We start from the raw sequence: 21,377 nt of genomic DNA, 5'->3' as shown, positions 1-21,377 counted from the left end.
AAAATCCTCTTCCTAACAGAAGGTGTGCCAGAGATCAACAGTGCAACTCAATTTAATCATTGGCTGAATTATAAAATCTACTAATACCATGACACAAATCCTGGTGAGACCAGGGCCTGTAATCCCATGCAGAGTATAGATTTCAGATTTTTATTTATTTATTTATGTATTTATTTATTTATTTTTACTTTCTTCATGATTGTATTGATTCTTATTTTTTCCTACAGAGAAAAATACACTATATCAGCAACCAATAAAAGCCAATAAAAGTATCAGACAGAAATGTTTCCAAGGAGACCCTTATAGCTTGGCTCTGGCATGACTTTATTCTTATGAAAGCTAATCCCCCGCTCTTAATAACTGAACTTTTTAAAGGCATAGCTCATAATTGCAATTAAAGATTTTCTGTATTTTAATAAAAATTACTAAAATATTTAAAATAATGAAAAGTGTTCTTGTCATTCTGTGGCTCAGTTCTGCATCTTTTCACATTCTCATTGGCATCCCCGGTGTGAAAAACATGATTTAAAAAGTCTCCCACTCTCCTGGAATTTGAGAGGGATGATGGTTACTTATGCCAAGGCCAGCTGTAGCAGCCAGGGATTTTTAGACACTTTAAATTTCAGCTGCACCACTTAGGTTTATTCTTGAATCTCTCCTTAACTCCTGACACTGAGAGCCTAGTAAGGAAGCATATGGAAGTAGCCTCTTTAGTAGATCTAGATTGTATGTACAAACAAACAAACAAAAAAAAAAAAACAAAAAACAGTGGCAAGACAAGCATTCTTTCAATTTTTGCTCTCTTTTGATGATCTCTCTATATCCATAGCTAAACCAACCTATTTTTCCCCTGGAGTCAAAGTTGTTTGTTATTGTTTGTTATTGTTGTATTGTTCCCAAAATAACAACTGTTTCTCATCCTCCATCTTCTCCTATTGCTTGTTTTGGGAAACACTTTTTTGATTGGTGTCGCACAGTGAAGAATGGCAGAGAAACACCAAGGCAGCCTTTTTGGAGACTGGAGAGAAGGAAGGCACAGACCAGAATTTCCCAGGAATGTGGGAACAAGGCTTATGGACCCAAAGCAAAAAAATATTTGAGATAGTTGTGGTGAGAAGATGGCTAACATGATCTCCATGTTACCATCAGATAATCCTTGCAATCAGAATAAGTATGCAAAGCAGAATATAGGCAAATTAGGGGTAGCAATTTTTTAATACACTGTTGCTCAAATATTTTCATACTGTGTTGGTCTGCATAAGTAGAAGCTGGACTGTTTTGTAATTTAATGTGACCTGGCCTGCAGTGGAAAGGAAGTTCACTTTTTTTTTTTTTTTTTTTCTCCATCTTCATATTTATAATGTATTAAAATGTTTACTTTTTACATAGAGAAGAATTTGCAGTTGAAAAGAATTAAGTCAGTTGTCACAGAAGACTCTTCAGTTGTTGATACTCTGTAAATTCAATGTAAATTTCTGAAACTAAAAACATTTAGTATTTGCCAGGTGATGTGTGAAAAAGTCAAGGCTCAACACAAAAATGTCTCAGGAACTTACCTGCTTTTCTACATTTTAGAGATAAAGTTTTCTTTTGTTTTGTTGTTTGTTGCTATTGTTACATGGTGTTTTGATATTGTTGTTGTTTGGGGATTTTCTTTGTTTGGCTTTTAAATTGATTCTCCCCCTCTTCCCAAGCTATATATATATTATACATATATAAAAAACAAACAAACAACAAAAACAACAACAAACAAAAAACAGTGCCCTGTGGGAATGTAGAAAATTAAATTCCAAAAGAAGAAAAACTGAAAGGATAAAAATAAAGAAAGGGAGAACTGAGGGCTGTGATTTGCCATGCTTTGCTGGTGTCTAGGAAGACTTATTTGGGTCCTCAGCTGGTCTCCAAGCACCTTGAAAGTGCTAACTCAACACCCTAATGTTTGTTAATGACACCAGAATGCATTTGTCAATAAATATTAGGTACCTTCTTATTAGCTGACATCCTAGAAACAATGTTTTCTTTGTTAATTTTATTTTGCAAAACTCCTATTTGTATTGCATTAAAAAAAAAAACAAAACTTTTTTTTGTTGTTGTTAATTTATTTTTGTATCCAGTTCTGCTTTTACTGAATGTTACTAGTGTGTAAAAGCTTCATCATTCTAGAGATAACAACATAATTTAACTCATTCTGTGTGGAAAGGGAATGTTAATATTAGATTTCCACAGATGGAAGTGAAATACATTGTTTTTTATCAACATATAAATTAGTTCTGTAAATATAAGTCCTTTTACAATTTTTGCTCTACTTTTCTAGTGAAGATGAAATGAAGGGAAAATCTGTGACTGTATTGTTAAACATATCTTAATTTGTACAGAAAGGGGATTTAAGTGCTTTGATAAGTCCTAGAAATTAATTCAAGGCACCATGTGCTGTAAAATAAATAAATAAATAGATCTCACTTGAAAAATAGACCTTTATTCCATAATTTTAAAGTTGAAAATGATTTATTCTTTTTATATTTTATTTTTACATACCTATGTTTTATAATATATACAAAAAGCAATATCGTATATTTGATTGTCATATACTAAAATGGTAGAAACTCAAAGAACAAGACATTTTGCTCTTAAAGTAACATGCTATTTCTTCTTTCCTTCCATGAGGCTATATTGCTCTTACACTCTTCATTTGCTCTAGAATCAGTTGTCAGATATGGGACATATGCCAAACTGCTAATATTGTATCAGCTTGTTTTCTCTCTGGTACAATACTTTTTCTGGTGAAAACCAGGCCAGTTGATGGAAGACCCAATGCAAGTTACATTATCGTTTTATATAGCTCAAAACAAAAAGCACTTTTCTGACAAAATCTGCATATTTGTTTTCTTACATTTTAGAATAAAATAAGTTTCATACTATGAAGACTCATTAAGTAGTGGTATTGTGGGTTTGGTTGGTTGGTTTTTGTGTGTGTGCTTTTTTTTTTTTTTTTTTTTTTTTTTTTTTTTTTCCTGGATTTGTTTCAATAGGTAAGGGGTGTGGTGCCTTCACTTGAAGTTTCCATTAACTGAATTCAGTACTCTCTGGGATCATAAATGCTGAGTGAGTTAAAACCAGAGTTATTCATACTTAGGAATCTTAATAGTGTATCTGTAGCTGTTGAAAAACGAGTTCAGCATGATTTGGGCTCTATTTTATGTCTTTTTCATTGCTTTCCTATTTCTATGACTGACTTTACTTTTTTTGAAAATCTTCACTGAAGAGACTAAACTAAATCAAAAACCACATCCAATAAAGTTTTAATCCCGCCCCCCCCCCCCTCCATCCCCAGAAAAAAGCCTATTTCCCAGAACTCTGTATTTCATTTCCCAAAATCTATACAAAATAATAATAAAAAAAAAAAAAAAAATTGTAGTACAAAAATGCTAAATAAACTCATTTAAGTTTCCCTTTCCAAGAAAGGTTGGACCAGATAATCTTTTGAGGTCTCATCCAGCCTGAGTTGTTCTATTATTTTATACTTTTCATAAACTAGCTGGGACAACAGTTCTTGGATTAGTTTTATCATTTATATTTCTAATATACATAAAGAAAGACAAAAATGTAAAAGTTAAAATAGTTGGAACTGATATGTCAGATTTACTGTCTTGAAGGACCTGGAATATTTTTCTTTTATATATATATATATATATATATTTTCTTAATTGTAATAAAAAAAATTATTACAAAAGTAAGAACAAAATTTTGTGGAATCATGAAATATTACTTCTACAATGATAGCTTCAACTTCAAATTTAGAAAATCATTATGTACACAGTTATGCTTTCATTTGAAGTCTGGACATAGGTACTCTAGTTAAGACTTGAAATATTTTCCTAATATTTGCAAAATATCTGGGTTCATTTTGTCTAAATAGACTTATAGTCAGTATGATCAGTGCATAACAAAATCTCCCATGGCCATTTAGAAAGAAGATTGTACATACCTGGGATCTATCTAAAAAGAATAAAATAGAACAACAAAAAAAAGCAAAATGCATATGTTTTAGCATCTCAAAGATGGCACACTCATACATACTTTTAGTAGGAAGTCATATGAAAGCCATAAAAAATATAAAAAATATAAAAAATTATTTTAGATCTATGAGAACTAATTCTAATAAGTAAATATTGATATTTCAACACAACTTTACTTACACATGATAGAAACAGGAAGGACCACAGTCACAATCCATAATAAAGAGGACCTGGTAAAAAGATTTTGTGATTAGAATATAATGCAAACTCTATTTAATTTGAAAACAAAAGACAGATGAGTCAAGGACTAGAAACTGCCATTATCATTCTATTATTTGTTTGTTTGTTTGTTATCAAATTTTAAAGCATTCTTGACAATGTGTGGAATCTCCTGCTTCTCAGTCATCACAGTCAGAGATTATAAGATAATTTATTGAAATTCTAAGGACATTCATCCATAGCAAAACTCCTCCCCTACTTTTCACCTGATCATACAGTGAAACATGTATATATATATATATATATATATGTATACATATTTCTGCTCTGGATATTCAAGTTGATCTACAGCTAGCAAGCAACATAGTAGACGGCTCACTCTGCATTTTAATATTTTCAAGCAACTAATTCTTTATTAAAGGTTTTAAAGTTTTAAAGTTTAGAAAACAGTCTAGAAAGCTCTTTCTTCAGGATTTTGGAAAGAGGCAGAATCATTCCCTAACTATACTCTCTAAGAACAATCTGTTCCAGGGCAAACTGGAACGTTCTTCCATTCCTTCACAGTTACTTCACATTAATGCCAATTTCTTTGACTACCTTACTTTTCAAAGAGAAGCAACTACAACTGAATTCTGTGCTGAATCCTGTTGGCATAAAATAGACATGTTCTAAGAATGCCTACAAGGCTAAAGCACTTGGAAAAGAAATACCTGGTCTCTGGAACCTGTTCTTGCTTAGATATGACTTGTGCCCTGGGATGTTAACAAGCAACTTTGCAGCTGTGATGCTGAAATAGTAGCACAGTTTTCCTATGGTTAGAGATGCTAGAAGATACCCTCTGGGATCTCACTTCCCAAGTAAGGCAATAAATAAACCAACTAATGTAACTTTGGATTTCAGTTAATGCCATCTTTAAGGTGCCTAAAACCCATTCTGGATCTTCCTCCTCGTCACAGAAGTCGTGTGTCACAGTTATCACCCAGCTGCTGATCAATAGCGCTATTCAAAAAATGTGATGGAATGGAGTTTACAATTAAGCTCTGCTTCTTGCTGAATCAGTGGAGAGTTTTGATTGTGGCTTCAACAAGACTTTGATTTGGCTCCATGTTTTTGAGTTTCTGTCAGTGGATGGAACAAAGCTATGAATTCATTCCTATAAACAACACAAGTGATCCCAAGGGCTGTAACAGTAAGATCTGTGTGCAAATATAATTTGTGATGAGTTTTCTGCAGAAAAAAAATGAATAATGATTTCACAGTTTAAAAGAAAATGTGCATAACATAACATGTTCTGTTTAATTTTAAAGGAGATGGATTTTTTTTCTATATATATATATATATATATGTATCCATGTTTTCTATAAGATTGCTAATACTTCATAAAATCCTGTACAAATCTAAAATACTTAAATTTCTTTCTTTCCCCAACACTGTTGCAAGATATTACTTTATATTCGGCTTTTTCTTCTGAAAGTGAGAAAATACAAGTTGGTGGTTTCCCTTACTACTTCTCAGCTAATGGAATTTCCTCAATGTCTATTTTTTGGTTCCAGAAATACTCTGTTAAATATTGTGGTGATGTCTAATTACAAGAGGAAACTTTGTTTGCATTCTTTGCATTTTTCAAGTGTGTAGAAGATGGATGAATAATAATTCACAAGTTCTCTTTCTAGTGAGTTGTAAGGAAAAAAAAGCCCAAGAGAAGCTAGAACTGTACTACCAGAGCTAAAAGCAAAACTGGTACAGAGTGTGAGAAACTAGAACCTTATGCCAACGGCTCAGATTGTCTCCAGGTGTTCTGTGTCCCACTGCATCTTATTAACTGGTAAAAAAAAAAAAAAAAAAAGTCCTGATCATTTTATATTCTCCAAATATGAGAACAATAATCTAAGAATTTTAAGAACATGTTTGGGCTTTGGATAATGCAAAAAAATCTGTCATGAATCCAGAATATCTCCAGGGTAAAATTAGAAGAGTAACAAAGTTTTCTCTATTATTTTAACTTACATACTAATTAATTTATCACGGAATTGTACAGAGTGATAAGATTTTGTCAGTTTATCACGAACACAATACAGAGCACCTGGAGAACTGCTTCTATGCAATTTTTTGTTCTTCACAGCTATGCAAATAGAATGAAATTATGTCTCTTTAGAAGCATAGGGTAGTCTTATGAATGTAAATAAGGCCAAATCTTCCATGTGATTATCTAACCTCTTTTTTTTTTTTTTTTTTTTTTTTGTGCAGATTGATTACTGCTGCAGGAGGCAAGTGAAGAAACCATTGTCCAATGATTGTAATACTTTACACCTTTTTGGTGAACTTTAGTAATCATTCAAGGTACTTAAAAGCCTGGAATTTGCGTTCATAAGTCATCACGTGCTTTTGGTAATATGAAACAACACTTCCTGATAAGGAACTGTTGATACTGCAAACTGTACTTCTAGCAACAGTAAAGCAGTTTCATGTTGTTTTCATTTTCTTTGCAGTGTGCTAGTGAATGTTAAAATAAATTCTGTGTTTAGTTTTTCACATATATTGTCTTCAATCTATTAATGCTGTCATAAGGCATGAGGAAGTAATTATAAAGAAGTAAACTGGCTTACTTATTCCCCTCAGCAAAATGAATGCAAGTTACAGAACTGCAATTCAAGAAGGTCTTACCATTAAGAATTACATGGGTAGAATTTATGAGCTCAAAAGTATACAGTTTTTACTTAATTTTGTGACTTGAAATTTACATATTTATAGAAATGTTCATAGCTCCATAATATTTAGCTTCCTTCTGCAGATGAGATTGGACAACAGTTTAAGAACTGAATTTATACCTGACTGAAGACATGAGTACATCTGTTAAACAATGGCTAGAAGGCACTTGTTCTTATTTAAAGGAACAAACTAACAATTTAAGTGCCAAACACTTATTAACAAGGAAAAAAACAAAACCCACAAAAACAACAAACCAGACATTCTGAGTTAAACTTCTAGAGGAGGGATATCTAGAAAGTGTAACAGGAAGAAAATCTTCTTTCTACTCAGTAAAAATCTTCTCATCCCTAAATGTGCACACTACATCTCCATCAACATCATTTGACTTGACTGTGGCAAACATTTTCCTGGGAAAACTGAGTGAACTCTTAGAGATTAGCAACATCTTTCTTGACTTGAGTATGCCAACAAACATCATACTGGGTAGACATACAATTGTTCTGAAAGAATTTTAGACTACTATGCACTAATTCAGTTGTAAAATATTTTATATAATAATGTAGATATAAATTATGAATAGAAATCTAAAAAATGGGCAAACATTGGTCAGTGCAGAGTAAGCCTTCACTGCATAATTTCCTGCACTGAAAAATTTTGCAATAAGTCTAGACAAAAGTCTATTTAATTTTAGAATATTACTGATTTTCAGCTTGGGCCAGATAGCACACATTGAATTTTGAGACACTGTGGTCACATTTCAAGAGAACCTGGCCAATTTATTGTTTTAGGTGGCGACAGCAGGAATACTTAGTGGGCTTGATTTACAGCTGTCTACAATTTTGGCAGTCATTGTTATATTTCACTGTGAGTTTTGGAACTTATTCAAGCCAGAATTCACATTTAACACAGAGCACACAAATTTTTATGAAAACAAACTGAGAAAACATTATAGAATATCCCAGTGCATTGAAACAGCACATAAGAGATGGCACTTCTCATTGCACATTTCCCTTTGTCTTTTCTCCCTTCTATGCTCAGTGCTAACACACCATGAAGTTGTAGTAAATGTTCTGAAGTTTCGTATAATAAAGAGAGCTGAGTCAAAGAATTTAGTTGTTTGTGCTACAGTTACAGTGGATTAAAACTAAAACATATTTTAATGTTCAGTTTTTTTAAAACTTTAACTGAGAAAAAAGCTACTACTTCCAAATTTAATTTCTTTACCCCTTCTAAGTTCTTGCTCATTTTTTCTCCTTCCTTTTTGTTTTTGTTGCTGCTAAAGAAATGAAGAGGAAAGGAAGAGTAACACATATAAGCCCTCTAACTTTCCAATTCCAGTAAAAGAAGTATTTATTTGCAACAGCCACAGGCTTCTGGGGAGTAAGCTTGAACTTTCAACAATGTTTTCAATTGTCAGATAATTGTCAAATGTCCTCTTGAAATGCTGGGAGACAAATGGAAATGGGACTTCAGTGGTAAGGGGACTTCTTTTAAATGCCAATGTAAGAAAGAATTTAAAATTGAACTAACAATACGTCAGAGACATGGTGACAGAAATCTTGTGCTGAATAAAAAAATGCATATTATTAATTGCCAAAGTATAATGGAACTGTTCATCTTATTTCAAAAATTTATGGTAGGCGTTCTTAAGCAGACCAACTTGAAATACAGGAGTTGAAAGTATGAGAAATTTTCAGTGTTTTTCAATGGCAATGAGCAGATTTCTCAATAACTTTTTGTTTGTTTGTTTGGTGTTGAAATAAAACATCATGAGGATAAGATTAGGCTACTTGCAGATGCCAAGAATGTAAGGTTACGGTACTGAGTTTTTGCAGGTTCTCCATTGAGGAATTTCTTCTGAAGCTTTTCTGAAGGTAGATCTATGTAGAGTGTGCTGTGGCACTTGCTCCTGGTCACAGTAGTGCACCTCCTGCTACATGATGCCAGTGCAGTTTGAGAGAAAATCTTAGCCTTAGGCTAAGAGGAGAGCTTCTATGAAACTGGTGCAGGATCTACTTGATATAAAATGATTCATTATGGCTACTATAGCTCTCACATCACAACCCAAGCCTGAACTGACAATTCCAGCTTTCCATTAGTTATGGCTTAAATTCTGGTCTACAGAACACACTCGGGCCTCATGCTCTGAACTCCCTTTTCATAGCACATTACACACTGAGCTGAAGCAGTCAGCAGGTCTTTGTCCCAGACTGCAGTGCCAGGATAAACACTAACACACCTTTGATGAATAGTGAGGAAGCCTTCCCGACTTTGCTCTGAAAAGAAGTTATTATGAGCAGGGAACGCTCAGGTCAGTTTTATAGGTCTCCACTGGGAGTCCCCACTAAATAACTGACTGCTAACTAACACCTGAACTGAGGGGAATTTCACACAAATTCACATTGCTGTTGTACTGCTAACTCATAATGTGCAGTAGTACAGAAATGAAAAGCTTAACTATTTCAAGAGTGAAACAGCCTTTGTGTTTTGCAATGTAAAGCTGTAAAGAAAATTCTCAGCTCTCTCTTGTTGGTAAATGGCTTTTACAGATATATGCAGTTAGAATGGGTGCAGGAGATGCATATCACAGTGAGCAATAGGATGCTGTGCTGAGCTATCCCGTGTTTGAATTGTATTCTTTGTCCATACATGGCTAAAAGACCTTTACCTGCTCTAATGCATTATATCCAGATATTCATCTCTATCTACAGAAATAGTGTAATTACATTTTGTAATGAAAATGTCTGTTTATATACAGACAGAACTCTTCCCATTGGTAAAATCCTATGGCCAGAGAAAGTGATAACAAAAAAAAAAAAAAGTGTTGCAAGTATCAAATAATGCTCATTGACATTATTTTGGAGATGGTGGCTGGCCTTTCTACAAAGGGGACTGCTTGAATTGTGCAGACCCTAGGGCTCATTTGAATGACAGTGCTGCAAAACTGCGCCCTGGGTCTCAATTATACATTTTCTCAGAATATCACAGGACACTAAAGAATGTTCACTTTCACACTCTCTCACTGCTGAAGGTACTTTAAGTCTATTTTGTCAAAGAGTTCCAGAACTGGAAAGCCAGTTCTTCACTGTAAAAACGTACAGACTTCTAATAAAAATATAATTTCCACATTAATTAACTGTGTAACACTTTTTTTTTTTTTTCCTTATGATAATTTATTTCTTCTTATCTAAGATAACTTCCTTATTATTTTGTAAATTAGAAGGTATTGAAGAACTTGTTTGAAGACTAGTTTTGTCTCTGGTTGCTAGGAAAGAATCATATACTTACCTCTAAGAATAAATGATCATGCTCAGTAAGTTGCTGTTATTTCTGTGCTGTTTATCATTATTCTTGTGTGTACCCACTGGGTTATGCAATCTAGGATTACAACAAAAGGGAGTACATTTCATCTGAAAGAACAGAAATGTCTTCCTCAACAAACTGCTTTTAAAACAGTTTCTATGTGCTTGTGCCAGTACATAGAAAGCTCTGCTGATGCCAAGGAGAAGATGCACACTTGTTCTTAAATAAATTACATCTGCAGATAACCTTGACTGTTGCAAAATATTTATTACTCCCTTCAGAGGTATTGGTCAGGCTTTTTTCAGTATTCAAAAATAAGTAACGAAGCTTTTTGTTGTTGTTGTTGTTGTTGTTGTTGTTGTTAATATAATTCAGAGTACTCTTAATGAAACTATGCAAGCTGCCTCTACCTACTCTACCTACTTGATGAGGTGGGTGTTGATGTTAGCCTTCCTTGTCATCCAGGTTTCCAAATACTTTCTTCCATGAGACTATTTGCATTTCCTTTCAGTTTGCCCAGACTATTTGAGCTGATATTTCCCATCTCCTTTGTGAAGGGAGATTGCAGTGAAAATACCTAGCTTTTTCTATGAAGAAGACCCTAGCCAGCTTTACTGATCACGGTGTTAATCACACATTTAGCACAGTCTTATAAGTACAGATAATCTCTTCATTTTCACTGCTTAAATTCTTCATATATGACAAAAGTATTAGTGCAGTTAGAGAGCAATTATAACAATAGCCATACTACAACAATGAAGGTGATAAAAAATATGAAATAAATATATAAATGTATGCATTTCCTTGCTATTGGGAAATACTTCCTAAATCTGCCTGTTTTTATTTTTATTTTTTTAATCCAGATCAAATGCCCGTGTAGTGATTTCCGTACTACTTGGAGTTTATTACAACAGGGATATTGATATGGGTGGGGGTTGTACAAAGAATACAAAATAAGGTAGGTAGCATGTATAGGTACCAGTGTCAATGGAAACAAGAACATATTTTGTCTTCCTTGGCATACAGAACAATGACAAATTTTCCATAGTAGCTTGTATGTTCTAGTATTGGTGTTCTACAATGTGTTATGCCAAGAAAAAGCATATATGCTTAGTTCTTAGAGACACGAACTAACCTTCTTCATTAGTTCAGTACTTTTCAATGCTATTTCAGGTGATTTAATCTTCCATTCTAATCAATGATCTCTAGGCCAGCAGTACTACTCATGATTTTTGCTGCTTTTGCGCATAAAGGAGATGGATTGTGATCACTTCGACTCTGGTACGTTGGTCTGAAATCCTGTAACAAATTTTTGCTTAGGCTTTCTCAAGTGTATGTGGAATGAAGTTATTTATGGCATGAAAGTGTAATCTGACTGTGAACTGATATGAATCAACAGACTATATGGTAAATTCCTTTTATATTGTAAATGCAGTGTAAGTTCATCATGTCTTGTAGAAATCCTGTAAGTCTCACGTATGTCTTAAAATTGCTTTGCATGTGCATCTTTGTAGAAAAATATGGAGAAATTATCTCAGAATGCTTTCATTAAAATAAATGAGAGGGAGTCTGGCTTCTTACTTATTCTGTGGAACTGAGGCATTGAGCCAGCAAAACCATTTCTGTGAGAATGAGCCTTTATCATCTTCAGTAACTGAAATACAGTTTCACACAGATTTTTTCTTTTTAACAATTAAATATCAAAGACAATATAAATGAGAATTACCCACTGCTTATTATCACAAAGTACTAAATATAAAGGTTAATTTTATTGTTGTTTCGCTAGGTGATGTCACTAGCAAAAGTCATGGTCTGTTTTTTCCAGGCCCAAAAATGTACTGCAAAACATTCACATGTGAAGAAGATCGAACAATCCTATGTGACACATTCAACAAAACTTTGTTTACCTTCAGTTCAAACTACAATCCTACAAAACGTAGCACATACTTAAACTTCAATACTGTGAGAGTTTCTGCAATACCAATAGGAAAACTGGTCATGATAGGAGAAGAAATGAGTGAAAGGATGTATTCTGTGCCTTATGCACAATTGATGCTGATATGGGAATACATTTCTGAGTTCTCTTCAACTTTAAAATTCTGGTGACTAAACAATGTTGTCTTTATATGTGATCAATTGATTTTTATAGTACTGTATTTCTTCCAGCTATATAATAACATTCTTAATATTACATAAACACTGTTCAAAATTTTTTTGCATGTTTTAATTTTGAAATGTTGGACAAATATATTTATTTTGATCCTAAGCCTTTGAAATGCTGAGAGATCATAATTACTGTAGGTATCAATAATGTAGATCCAGTAGGACTCTTTTATCTCAGCACTATATGTCACTTTGTTATTTTTCTCTAAACGTCATTACAATCATTCTACTTGTCAGGTATTTGTGCCAAATGCTTTTTATTTAATATATATACACACATACACACATATATATAAGAATTCACAGTTGATTTGATGTGAATCAAGATTTCTACATTATTAAGTTTTTAATCAGATTCTCTGGAAAACAATTTATACGAATGATTCTCTAAAAACCTTCCTCAAATTATAACACTGCATAAAACTGGTAATTCTGGTAAATTGGTGTTCTGGTAACACCTCTGCGATCCAGGGTATATTCAGGGCTTTACAAAGCCTAGAGAGGAGCTCTCTAGCAAGTTCTCTACTCTAAGGAAACTGTGGCCAGATCACTACTGTGAAGAGACAGAAAAAAAGCTGAGAAAATGCTATATTCGGCAATTTAATCAATTCAGAGTAATGGTGAAAAATACAGAGTAAGATGAGTGACTGGCCCAAAACTGGGGAAAAAAAAAAATAAGATTTTTTTATTCATTCATAGAATCATGGAATGGCCTGGGTTGAAAAGGACCACAATGATTATCCAGTTTCAACCCCCCTGCTATGTGCAGGGTTGCCAACCAACAGAACAGGATGCCCAGAGCCATATCCAGCCTGGCTTCGAAGACCTCCAGGGATGGGGCATCCACAGCCTCCCTGGGCAGCCCGTTCCAGTTCATTTATTTTGTTTTGTATTGATATAAGCATCATGATACGTTTTCTTTTTTTTTTTTCTTTTTTTTTTTTTAATTTTCACCACATTCTTTCCCTGGCAAATCATGTACATATATACACATAAAACCACTGCTGTTTGAATATTCAGCATTTTTTCACCTTTTTGGTGAGTGAGGAATAAGCTGAAGATCCTGCAAAAGAAAGAACACTGAGTTGTTATTGCATCATACTGCAATTAGAAGTAATGCTGTCCTTCAAGTCTATAATAACTGAATATAAATTTCTGTATTCCAAGCTGTAAGATTTGAACTTCAGATATATTAGCCAGCTGAGTGACTACTTAGGAAAATAAAAATAGAGTAGGGCACTGGTAATGACCTATAAATGTAATTAATACTGAAGCTTACGACAAATTTATAGAAAGAGTGACAAAGATTCTTGACAGTTTCCCATATACATTTAAACCTTATATGAGAAGGCATAAGGAAATGTTGATGGAGGTCTACCTGTACTAATATGACTCACAGAAAAGTATTTATTTAACTTTGCTTTAATTTATGGGAGAAGGTGAGAGAACAGGAAAAGGAATAGAGCAGATTTGACACCTTAGGTCAATTTTTGTTTCTTCAAGGGTGGCCCAACAAAGCAATAAATGTTGACATTTGCAGTGGAAAAAAAAATAGTCTTCTGTGCAAGTGGAAGGCAAGTGGACGGAAATGAAAGTTGAAAAAAAAAAAAAAAAGGAGTACTTGGAATACCCTCATGGGACTGAGTTGAAAGAAATCATTCATATGCTTAGGGACATGAATTTAGATTAACTCTGTTCTGATTTTGAACTCTGATATGGCTAAAAACATGCTAAGGAATGAAAAATAACAATTAAATAAAAAGTTAAGTTGCTCCATAATGGGTACATCTACAAGAATTGCCAGTATTTACAGACAAAAAAGGATTATGCAGTACAAATAGTTTACATATCTAATTGCTCTTGAGAAACCATTGCTTGCAACCAGCATTGAAATATACCTTTGACCTTATGGGAGGGATGAGGTTGTTCAGCCTCAGAAGGGAGAAAAATCTACTTAATTTTTTGAAATAATTTGGTATAAAAAATGCATTCATTGTCCGTCTATACCCAGGTTTACTATGCTATCTTTTATACCAAATATCCACTTATAAAGCACTATGAGAGTAAATACAACCATAGAGGCTTAAATATAATTATATATCTACAGACAGTTACATTGAAAACATCTGACTTTACTGTTTGATGTGGGCTAGAGCTGCTTTTTTTTTTTTTATCAGGTATATTAGCAGATTAATCAGATAATCTTACATTTTGCCATTTCATGTGCATACATACAGCATGTTAAGATCATACATATCTCTGACCTAACTTCTCATTTGTCAGGGAGGTTTAAGCAAAGGTGAATCACACCACTGAAACTGCACCGCTGGTTTCATGTTAACCTTCAACAGGTTGAAAGGATTGTTCAGGAAGCTGGGACAGCTAATGTAGATTTAAGTAGCTGCTGACACATTTGAATGCACTCACTAATTAGTTGTGAAACAAAAGCATGTTATGATTCAACAACATGGTAGAAGACAAAGCTTTAAGCACTCTGGCAATTCCATGTCACAGTGACAGTGCCACGTTATATGGAGAGTCATAGATTTCAATGTAAAAGTTAAAGTGTTGTAAGATATTTACATTTCTATTAAGTTTTTTTTGTACATGAAGTATGGAAGACCATTTATTCCTTTCCTGTCTTTCTGTATCACTGGCATAAGCAAGATCAGGTGAAGCTTGCAGAGGAAAGGCTACTGGCTTGGAGGCCACTCTGCCTCTGGGGCACCAGTGGTTATTCATATTGTGACACTCCTTTATCTTTTTGCTGTGATGCATTTCATTGCACAGCTGTCATTAATGATTAGCAATGTTTAACCATATGTGTCCAGTCAGTCTTCCAGAAAAACTGACAAGGAATATCCTCTATTATGATATTATGCTATTTCTCAAGGCACCAGAGCTGTGGTTCTACAAGGAAACAAATTCACTGACTGAAGCACATGAATTAAGTTGTACAACCTGACACCTGGGGCTCTGGATGGGTGGCTTGAGTCAATATGCTCCGCAGTCAACAGAAGATTCTCATTGATTTTAATAGCACACTGGAACCATTCCTTGGCCCACAGTTTGGGCTTTGAAACAAATAAATGGAGCTGGAACATTGGATTTATTTTAAGCTGTAAAATTGGTGTTAAATATATTTGAGGTTAACCATATGCTAATGACATTAAATGAAAGATTGAGTAAGTCAAATAAATGTAAATGATAGTTCTTGGAAGCATTTAATCTGTCTGTAACCGTGACAAGAAGGAGAAAATTCTCAGGACAACTTTTGGTTTCTGTATATAAATTAGTTGAGTTTAATTGAAATGTTTCAGAAATTGACTTTAGCATAGTTCACTGCTTTTACCTTCAGTTTATTAAATTTTTATGTCTTCCAAATTCTATGCATTTAGTTTTCCAGTAAATGACCACAGTACAGTAGTTTCCCAGCAGTGATGTAATACTACAGAAATAGTCCAAGCTGAGTTCACTTCAAAGTGTTAAGTTTTTGTCTTTGTTTCTTGTTTTTCATTTATTTTTTCCTGCCGAATAGGGTTCTGGATTGTTTTTTTAAAAAAAAATTATAATAGGAAACATATCCTGAATATTGCTGTTTATAAACTGATCCTGCATCTTAATTATTGTGTGAGTGTAAAGCCACCATTATTCCTTCTCATTTTTAAAGCAGTCATGCTGTCTGACTGATTGCTTTCATGAAAGGACCTTATAAAATACAGTTCCCTAAAACTCCCTGATAAGACACCAAACTTATGTTTATCTCAGCAAGAAATCAATATACTGAGAAAGCTTAAGCTTTTGTGTCTTCCTGAAAACTGGCAGAACACATTTATGGAATTACTTAGTGCAGGGCTGCGTGGATAAATTAAGCTAGGTGAATTATTTTGACAGAATTGTTTCACTTTTGGTTTGGTTTTGGTCTCTGAATAAAGGAAAGAAATTACCAACAATTATATATCAGTATAAAATAATTATGTCAGTATTTTAAACAGCAGTTACCATCACTGTTTCCTTTTACTCACAACCTGCCCTTCTCTATACCACCCTCTCACACTGTAGCTGGCTTCTATAGTTCTTCAGTAAGACGTTAACCTTTTCTTTTCTTTTTACAAAGGAATGAGTAAATAGTTAATGGCTTTATTGTTTAAAATTATAAATAAGTGTTGAATTGAGCCCTGTTTATTGCAACACTTTCTCTGGATGGGCAAAGACAGTCCTACCTGATGCCAAGAAAATGCCTGCTTTGGCTCAAGACTTTATTGTAAGCCATTCTCAAGCCAAGGACATTTTGAGGACTAGATCCAAGTCAGTATGGAGATGGCAGTGTATAATATTTTGTCAAAGACGGAAACTTAACAGTTGAGTTCATTTCATAAGTATTTAGTGCATATGTGACATACACATCGTAGGCTTCATTTTAAAAGTACCCGAAGAGAGAAGTGAAGAAAGAAAGAATTAGTAATACAATGACTGACCTCAACTTCTATTCTAGAAAAGTATTGGTATCAGTTATCAGGTTATTAGGTTGTGCCATTTTTATCATTTTTTTAATCTACTCTCACTTTCCAAATTCATTCTCACAAAGAAAGAACAAAATTTCACAAACAATAAGTAACTCTTTTTTTTTTTTTTTTTTTTAATTTTAGCTGAGCGTGTTGGTAATGATACTTAATACTGTAGAATAATGCTCATGTAATTTTAACTAGTTTTGCATTTGGGAAATCATTTCTTTAGAATACAAGTGATACAAGTGAACTATGTTAGTTTTAATAGGAAAAAAATGCAGATAGATAAGAAAAAAAAATGATATTCATATTCCATATTGGGTGAGTCTCTCGGATCTAATACTTCAGTAGCTGTTCTTTTTCACTGCTTGCCCTCTTTTCCATATTATTATGAGTTTGGTTTCATGATATGTTTTGGTCCATGAATTGAGACAAATTTCTGTTTGTTCATTTTTTGTTTAATTACGATTAATTAAAATTAATTAAATTGTTAATTTAATACTGACTCATCCACCTGTTGTTTTAACTATAAGTAGATACAGTTCTAACACAGTGAATCAAGGAAGTATTTCTGTCTGCAAGTATAACTTCTATATACTTCATTTGTTATTCCCAGTCTGTCTTTTCCCATTTTCTATTTTGTTGTGTTGTGTCTTGTTTTACCTTCTGTTTTGTTGTGTTGTGTTGGAGGAGGCAAGTGGGGTGGGAGGGTATAAATTTCTTGCTTTCCAGCATTCACATCTGATAATATTACAATCTTTGTGATTTCCACAAGTGTTCCATTAGTCTTTGTATAGTTATAAACCCATTGCACCATATATCACATATAAGTGTCTCTAAAGGGAGAAAACAGTATTTATCAGAAGATAAATTCCTAGACCCTGTTTGAGATTAACACGATGAATTAAAACCAAAACACAACATAAACTGTTTATTGAAAGAAAATGATATTGCCTCCATACTGAACTCTACAATCTTTTTGGTGTATACAGTGTCCCTTAGATAGCTTCCAGCCATCATAGTAATGCATATATAACTTTTCTGTGATGAGCCCGAGGACTGCTTTTTCAGTTCCCTAAAGAGAAAAGCAAGATACAGTCCTCCTGATGCTAAACTCTTCACTCATTTCTTGAAGCTGTTTTCTGTGATAGCTTTATATTAATAGCTGCTAGATGATTGTTGTGTTCTTAAAAACACTGATTTATATTTATTATAATATTTTCTCTTGTCTTCACAAAATGTGGCTCTGTACATGTGTGAACAGCAGAATGCTTCTATTTCACTTTTAAAATATCTCTTGGAAGCTAGATGCAGGTGGAAATTCTGCTTCTATGATCAGTTGTTATATCAAGTAATGAAATATATTTTTAAACTTCAAATGCTTTACCCACACAAATAACTCCAGAATTTGTTTGATTTGCTATACTGTTCTTTGTATCAAGTTGTTGAATTACAGTTGCTGAAGTTCTATCATTTGCTAGCTACAATTAAGTATGTAAACACTAAAATGCTCCTTCATTTAAATTAATTATACTACCTGTAGGCCCTTAAAAATCATGAGAATTATCTGTTTTACAGTACTGTTGGTGTCCTTTTCCCATTAGTACTGACAAATGAAAGAGCACAGTAACATGATACTTCATAATTTTTACTGGCCTTAAAGATCCTTGTTAAGATTTTCTTAGAACTCTGGAAAGTTTTAATCATTAGCATAATTAAATAATCACTTTGCTACATTATTAAAACTAATAATTATTGTTTCTTTATCAGAATCCTTTCTAGCCATTGGTAAATAATTTAAGATCATGAAAATTAACATTTTCTCAGAACAGGATCACAATTATCATTTTTTACTGGATTAGTAAATTGACCTTTGCTAGAAGTACAAAGAATGTCTTTGTGCTCTATTATTTCCCTTTCATATGTGAAGCTTCAGTTAACAGTTCTTGGATATTGAACTGAATATAAAATACAGATATCAGTTCCTCTATACACAAATATATTTATAAAATATTAATAACAGCTTAGAAACAGTTTTGTCCTTCAACCGAGCAGAGCTGAGCTGACAAAATTTCCTTAAGCCAAGAAATAATGACAACTGTCCTTGGTTCTTGCAAAACACTGGTGTGAAGCCAATGATAACTCAAGAGAACAAGACATGTTTTTCATATCCTGCTAGCTCTTCCTAGCTCTTCAGTTTTTGGATGGAAAGAAATGTTATGCAGTAAGCAGTGCTCAGTCATCTTTATTTTTCTCTTTCATCAGTCAGGCTGAAATTTTAATTTTTATGTTCAAAGAAGTACTTTATATAAAGGATTTTTATTTAGATTTGCCAGTTCTGTATGTGGGATGATTAATGAGGAAAAATCAGATACAGGTATTTTAGCAGTAATTTCAGTTCCACCTGCTTCTTGAATTTTTGCATATAATTCTGATTTCAGTTGAGAGCAAAATTGGAATAAAAAGAGAACTTTTGAAATCCTAGAATGTCATTGGACAGCACCGAAACAAGTGCATTCCCATGTTGTATTTCTTCACTAAGCCACTGTTAGTTCAATAGCTCATAAGCTGAAGACTACCAGAACACTCATCCATTTTCTTTGAAATATTTACGAAATACCATGGTGCAATGAAATGCCTACTAATTAATAAGCAAAAATGTGATGTGATAAATGGAAAAGAGATATATACTCTTGCCAGAACATTTCAACCTATGCTATTGGAAAATTAATTATTTCCGTAGAGTTTGTTTGTTTGTTTGTTTGTTTGTTTTTATGGTAAGTAGGACTATTTTTGTTTCATGACATTTAGTTAGAACACCTGAAAGTCCATGCTAACCATGTTATGGTTGGTAAATTTCTGTTGCTGTTAGTGTCTGTGCTCTCAGATACAGAAATTAAACTATAACATTGTGATTCAACAAACAGAAGTAGCATTACCCTTGGCTCCAAAAATTACCTCTCTGTAAATGGGAGGATTTCTTACTGAAAAGTTGGTCATGACTTGGAACCACAAAATGAAGATCCAAATTCCCTGAAAATCCACAGGACACCCACTAATACAAGTAGAAGTAACCACAATTAGAAGGGTAAATAACACATGCTAGCGAACATACAGCAGCATGATTTCAATACTCACCTTCATGTTTTAAATCTTGCTATAACATACATTTCAGCTAGTAGAAAAAAAAATAAAAATGTAAGCAATAGAAATATGTTAAAATGCCATATAGAAAAAGAAGAAGTGGGCGCTTAATTGTAAAGTTTTCAAATAAAAAAAAAAAAAAAAAAAAAAAAAAAAGTTATGATAAATCACCTGAGAAAAAATCCTGGAGTGATCTCCTGGCCCTGGTCTCAGACAGTGGCAGAACTCCCATTGACGTCAGTGGAGAATGATTTTACTTCTGCTTCTCGGCCTGACTGATGGGAGGAGCTTCACAAGATACGACTTCCAGTTGTATTGTCAAGCATCACATAAAATTTCTGTAGCAAGTGCTGTTTTCTGTGTGACTCATTTTGAACAAGATATCATGTGAAGCACTTGAAGTTCTCTTACTCGCTACAGATTTCCTTTTGGTGAAAGTACTTTCTTGGGGAGTACTAAGATAGTTTGCATTTGCTGGAAGAAATTTATGATTTATTTGGGATTGGTAGAAGCAGGATTTCTGAGTAATTTCAGAGCTACTGCCTCGCAACCAGATCTCCCACTAACCTCTCTGGGCTCAGGCAGCCATTGCCTCCAGTACTCAATTCTTTACTTCTTGCAAGGTTTCTGAAAGCATAGAAATCCAGACAAAACAGGCAACTGCTAAACTAAATAACTACTCTGAACACTGATTTTTCACAAGGAAAGCAGTTATTTCAAAGGAGAAAATAAAACAGCTTACTTAAAGGAATCTGAGAATGTGTTCTGTATACTCCCTCTATAATTAGTCTTGTCTCTCTCCTCTCTCATGTTTTTTTGTGTGTTATTTTGTTTGATTGTTATTGTTTTTTGTATTTTTTAGATTAACAAAGTTTGTACTTATAGACTTTCTTTTCCTGTTTGATTTTTTTTTTTTACCGTCTTAATACATTTGCTCCTCTTTCTAACTTTCTTTGCTTTGTGACTCACCTTTATCAGGCCAGTGATAGTGTAGCTGAAAGCCTAGGAAAGCTTCAGACTTCAAATAAGGAAACTGACTGGAACAAGTCTGAAATAAAACATTTTTATTTTCTTTTGATGTCCTAATCCTTCAACCTCTCAATTTTGAGAGAAAGGATTTTATCTAAAAATGTAAAAAGAATTCTTTTTATAGCTAAAAAAAGAAAAAGAAAAAATGAAAAAAAAAAAAAAAAAAAAAAAAAGATTTCCTCACGGAAGTAGGATATGCACAATGGGACAATGCCTGATTTTAATAAGGACTTCAAAAGCAAATGTGATTATTTTAAATTGTGATTTATGCCTTTGATGTCAAAAT

The 21,377-nt window shown here is 33.5% G+C and overlaps 1 long non-coding RNA gene across 1 annotated transcript in view; it reads right to left on the bottom strand.

The window, feature by feature from the left end:
* The window catches only part of LOC140261650 (uncharacterized), a 33,137-nt gene extending 12,839 nt beyond the window's left edge, over positions 1-20,298 (bottom strand). Inside the window, exons 1-2 of the long non-coding RNA XR_011905756.1 lie at positions 20,234-20,298; positions 4,197-4,246 (exon numbers count right to left, since the gene is read on the bottom strand). This is a non-coding gene — a long non-coding RNA (uncharacterized lncRNA). The remainder of the gene's footprint in view (positions 1-4,196; positions 4,247-20,233) is intronic.
* Between the last annotated feature and the right edge of the window lie 1,079 nt (positions 20,299-21,377).

This window comes from Excalfactoria chinensis, chromosome 1, assembly GCF_039878825.1.
Source record: "Excalfactoria chinensis isolate bCotChi1 chromosome 1, bCotChi1.hap2, whole genome shotgun sequence".
Taxonomy (NCBI): Eukaryota; Metazoa; Chordata; class Aves; order Galliformes; family Phasianidae; genus Excalfactoria; species Excalfactoria chinensis.
Note: the sequence above shows the minus strand (reverse complement) of the source record. Positions and strands in the feature narration are given on the sequence as shown.